This window comes from Papaver somniferum, chromosome 1, assembly GCF_003573695.1.
Source record: "Papaver somniferum cultivar HN1 chromosome 1, ASM357369v1, whole genome shotgun sequence".
Lineage (NCBI taxonomy): Eukaryota > Viridiplantae > Streptophyta > Magnoliopsida > Ranunculales > Papaveraceae > Papaver > Papaver somniferum.
The window spans coordinates 111,832,575-111,838,293 of NC_039358.1; the positions used below are offsets into that span (position 1 = coordinate 111,832,575).

Here is a 5,719-nt window from a genome sequence, read left to right on the forward strand (position 1 = left end):
AGATGAACGTTAATCATGCATTTACGTACTAGTCCTATTCATAGAAACACCAGATTAAGGATTGATCAATGAAAACCAAACAAAATAGTAAATCTACATCTTAAATTGCTTCCAATATGCAATCGGAAAGCTAGATGTTCACGATTTTCATAGCAACATAATGTTAAATGACAGATTTATACATTAATTAACGATTTGGATTATCACGCTGGAAGGGAATACTTAAAATTTTACAATGATTATCGTTAAATTTCTTAGCAAGCATGTACCTATGATGATTGTCATCAAAATAAACACGTTTCTCAAGATTTCATCAAAGAAACGATGATCATAGATATAGAATCGAAAACTTAATTACCATCAAAGATTTTATCAACTTCCTTATCTACTAGAACAAACAATTATTATCATTTAGAAATTCACTTTACGATTTGATCTCATTCAAATAGTATCAAATATGGTTTAACAATCATGCAGACCATCACAATTTATCGCATATTATGTTTTTCATGCAATTTTTTATGTATATGAATTGTATTATGCATGTAATAGAGTGTGTGTGAGTGTGTCAGTTGTTAGTGTGCAGTGTGTGTGCCGAGCACGTGTGAGACTGATGTCGAGAGAAAAGAGAATTGAGTACATAAACTCGAATCCGTCCTGTAAACAACCATCTTCACTTATTAATCAAATTGATTACAAATCGTTCTCAGTAATCATGTAGACATTCGATTTATTGAATGCTAACATGGTATCAGTCCTGAGAAATCAATTTCTCAGAAGTATCGATCCTATCTTCCGGTGACTAAATCTTAAATTCTTTACCAATTTCTTCTGCTGCTGTTGTTCTTCATCATCTTCAATTCGGGTGAAGATTCAAGGAGTTCGTATGGAGAGTTGCTACTGGTGATTACTTGGTGTGAAGTTTGATTTGATCCTGATACTTACTGCAACGTCGTCAATCAGGATTAAGCATGTATTTTGGATCTAAAATTTAGTTTTAGGGTTTGAGCTCTTGGTTATTTCGACTTCATGTGCGGCGTTTGGATTGAAATCTCTTACCTCATCAAATAAAACTCGAATCTCTGCTGGTAATCTCCATCTTAATCTTTAGATTACTTTAACTTTGATCTCATGTGTTCAATTTCTACATCACTATCTCAACAAAAATCAATTTCGTCTTCAAATTCTGTTTTCATCATAACTTGGGTACGATTTTCACCTAGTTCTTTTATCAAATCCTACTGGTACTGATTCCTGGATCTATTCGATCTGAGCATGCTTATTTCTGCTACAATAGTTAGTTAGGAAGAAGCTTAATTTTGTTCCATTGGATAGTGGAGATAGATTCTTCTTAAATTCGGTAGAATGTTGGGGTACGTGTGTGTGTTGATTGTTTGCTGCATCATTGTATGCTTAATTTTGCTTTAGTTAGCTCCTCCTCTCAATGTTATTTTGGTACAGTCCTCACAGTAGTGGTATGTGAGTGAGTTGGTTTGTGTGTGCAATGATGGAACTGAGGATGCTGTTTCGGGATTGAAATTGGTGAGATATATAAGTACAGATTGAAGTTCTCTTTGATGAGTCTACATTCAGTTCAGATCTAGCCTGGTTTAGTTATCTTTTACTTTCATGTTTGTTATTTTGTGTGATTGAATAATACAAAGTCCAGCTGACATCATGCTGTCAGTATATCAATAAAAATGTGAATAATTATACGTGCAAGGGACTGCAGCTGCAGAGATTTGTGCATTGTTGCATTTTAATGTTGGTAAATGGAGTTGAGAGAGGTTGCTTGGAATGAGATAGCAGAATTTGTTGTCACTTGGTGGTGTTATCCTAACCAAATATGTTGATTTTGCTGTTGCTCCTTATACTTCTTGTTGGTTCATTAATTTTTGCTCCTGCCACATTTCCAAACCTGCTACAACTTCAGTTGCCATCGTATTATTTTCATGAACCAACCGCAACAATTTACTCCACATGTCTCCTGCAATTGGTATTCAATGTGCTAAAGACAACTGCTCTCTCATGTCATTGATGTATGCAAGCTAATGATGTTAAGGATTTGCAGTGAATATGTTTTGAATGAGCTTTCAACTCCATTCTGGTAGGAGAATAGTGTGGTTTTCTGCACAACATCCAGGGATAGTTCAATGCAGTCACTACTTCTCATGGCATTCCTGCAAGATTTTTTGTTGATTTTGCTGCTGCTAACTTTTCAGTGAACATGAATCCCTCTTCTCTGTGTGCAAGAGCTGCTAATAATGATAAATTCCTACTTCTGGTTTGCTATTTCTCTTGCACTGTCTCAATCCAGAAATACAACATCACCTATTTTTCCACAACATGCATACTTCTGATTTCACATGCTGCTTGGGGTCATCTCACAGAATTCTGGTTGCCTGTTGTTGCTTACTGTGATGTGCTTGTGCGTGAACTGGTGCTGCTAAACTTGAATATTCTACAGTCAGCCTTGATTGCATTTTCCCTACTGTATGCTCTCCTGCAACCACTCATAATGGCCCTATTACACTGCAACTTCTGCTCCAATTACAACTGTTGTTTCTTGTGCCACTGCCAAGTCTGTCGCGCTTTCTACAACACCTGGGATATTCTACAACTACTATTCCATTTTAGCTTCCTTTGGGAGATTAATGTTGTCCTTCAGAATTTTCTTTCTCCATTCTCTTTGTTACGGGCTGATATGAATCTTTGTAGGGACGCTTTATTGGTTGTTTCACCAATTGCTACTCATACTTCTAGTGCAGGTATTTTTATCTACAAAAAAGTTTCTTTCTGCATCAATACTGCCTCCTCCAACTGAACATTCTACACCAACTGCAATTCATACTTCTTCCTACTATTTCCCCATTTATTATAAATAAAGAGTGTGTGTGCTGGTTTGTGTGTGAGTGTGTCAGTTGTTAGTGCAATCTCATGTTGTCTTTTACAGACCACTTGAGATTGAGGGAGGGTAATAGAGTGTGTGTGAGTGTGTCAGTTGTTAGTGTGCAGTGTGTGTGTGCCGAGCACGTGTGAGACTGATGTCGAGAGAAAAGAGAATTGAGTACATAAACTCGAGTCCGTCCTGTAAACAACCATCTTCTCTTATTAATCAAATTGATTACAAATCGTTCTCAGTAATCATGTAGACATTTTCGATTTATCTAATGCTAACAGCATGTAACTCATGATTTGAGATCTATTTTATGACTAAAATCATGAAGTTTAAAAACATAGTCGGCGCCGATGATGATGCGTCAACTCGTGTGAGAAGTATATTTTCACAACATTTTTATTGATGCCCTAAATTTGAAATCACAATCTTAGTTGATCACTCTGATCTCTGATCTTTGATCGATTATTCGGTAATCTTGTTTGTAAAGTTGGGGTTTCTAGTCATTTTTCTTAGTCGGTTGAATAAATTAAGAACTAGAAGAGAATCATAAGAGAGAGAAATGTTCAAAATGTAATATCTAATGTCTTGTTTACATTACGAGCCTTTCTGGTTATTTATACGTTGTATAAACATGGAAATTATATGTAAATGACTTCCATCTCAAGTAAGCATGTGACGACTGAGACCTAATTAATTTTCTCGCCTTGCGCCTGTTTGGACCTAGGACAACTCTTCGTTATGATTATCTCGCTCTTCAGGTGTTGACTCAGCTGGCAACTTGGATATTCTTCCTTGCTTCTGATAGTTGAACTCAGGTCTTACGCATCTATCTTCTGTCACTTTTTTTTTTAATTGACAATCTGTGATTAGAGTCTTCGATGTCTAATCTTGAGTCTTGTCTTAGATCTCAGTTGCCAGTTCTTTGGCAGATGCTATCATTTTGTCATTTATATACATATGCACTTCAATGAGTGCCCACTTTTCCCTACAACTTTGTGATTGCTTCCCCATCATTAACTTCATTTTTCAATGATTTTTACATAACACACCTACATCACTATCATCATTGACATTTCTTTACTGACTATTTACGTACATAATATTAAATTAACTCCAACCATACCTAGTGAACGTTTACTCTATGTTTAACAGGGTCAAATTGATATTTTCAAGCCAAGATTCTATTTATTATAACATACAAATAATCATTGGCTTTATTGTATGAAAATTCTCAGCCAGTTGTTATATGTTATACTCCAGAAAATAAGTTTAATCATTGGAGGGAAGCTATGTTTGTTGAGTTTGAAACCTTTTTCAAAGCCGGTACTTGGTAATTGGTAATACCTGTTAGAGCACTGGTCGGTCGAACTCGCAAGCGTTGCTATCTCAAGCTTGTTCGTCAAGTTTAGTTGATCAAAACTATATACTTGATTTCTAATCTACTTATAGCTATGTCTCGGATTAGGATATAAGTGTGTAATTAAGATTTAGACTTCACGGCGTTCACCAATTGAAGAAGAAGATGTACTAAAAAGCTTGGAGGAACTTTATCAACATAAGGTATGTGGAGACTAAAACTTATCTATCACTCAGAAGTCTATTCTATTCTATCTTCTAATGAGACTAAGTCGTATAGCTATATAAACTTTACATTATACGCATTTGAAATTTCGAGCCGTTTTTATCTCGTTTATATATTTTTCGAAATACGTGTTGGAAACTTTTAGCTTTAGCTAAACTTCATCATCTACTTGACGAGTTTAGTTGTAGAAAATTAATTTGTGGGAAACTAAATATTAAGTCAAGATGATCATGTGAAAATTACCTTGAACATCTTACATGATTTGTGTAAGACAATCATTTGATATTAACTTGGGAAGTTTCGTATTGATCAATTGATCACTTGAAAATTACTTGAAGCTAGTGGTATGTGTAAAATTACGATTGTTGTCTTTTAAGGATGTTTCAATGATATAGCACAGTATGCGTACCTAGTATGCGAACTGTGAGTACTAGTTCAGGTCCGGAACTGTGGTTTGCGAACGGAAAGACTAGGCCAGGTCCGGAACTGTGGTTCGCGTACTCAGTTTGCGAACACAGTGGTTAGGTTCTAAAATCTGTAAGTATGACAATTCATACTCATGAACTCAGGTTCGTTTGCGAACTAAATCCCCTGGAACTGTAATGAAATAAGGTATGCGAACTTGTTTAGCAAACCGTGGCATTATGTTCATGAATTGGTTCTTGTATAACTACTTTGTGCAACTACAAACCAAACCTAATATGTTTCAATTTGTTCATGGATATTTCTATGAAATAGTGAACATTAGAATAACTCTCTTAAAGCACAATTAGATTCATTTGATTATCTATCATGATTGATTTCTTATCATATTTGATCTAGAGTATTAAATGAATATGGCTAAACTAAAAGTGTTCACATGGCTAACTTCGATTAAATTTTATTGAGCAAACTGGTTATATACGTTTAGGTACGTTCCTCCATATCTAAATATACATATATTTCATTTGTGTGTATCAAGATAATACCACATAACGGTGGAGATTGATTGCTTATTTTCTAAGCAGACTTAGCTTGAATCTTAAATCAGGAGTTCATCTAACAGTGAATATTAATTGCTTTGTTAGTAAGTTATCTTAGCTTTGATTGTAAGCAACCCTGAGTTGAAAGTGTAGTTACCTAAAATCGGTGAGAGGCTAAAGTGGGATTCTAGGGTTTCTGAAAGTGAGTTACGGGAGGTTGAGCACGAACAGTCTTCGCCTAAACCACGTACAGTGGCCGTTCAAAGGCTGATTCAG

At 35.4% G+C, this 5,719-nt stretch overlaps 1 long non-coding RNA gene across 1 annotated transcript; it reads left to right on the top strand.

The window, feature by feature from the left end:
* Positions 1 to 569: 569 nt before the first annotated feature.
* Positions 570 to 3,144, top strand: LOC113296612. The gene is made up of 2 exons (XR_003333062.1): positions 570 to 1,088; positions 2,223 to 3,144. It is a non-coding gene; the product is annotated as an uncharacterized LOC113296612 (long non-coding RNA).
* The last annotated feature ends 2,575 nt before the right edge of the window (positions 3,145 to 5,719 follow it).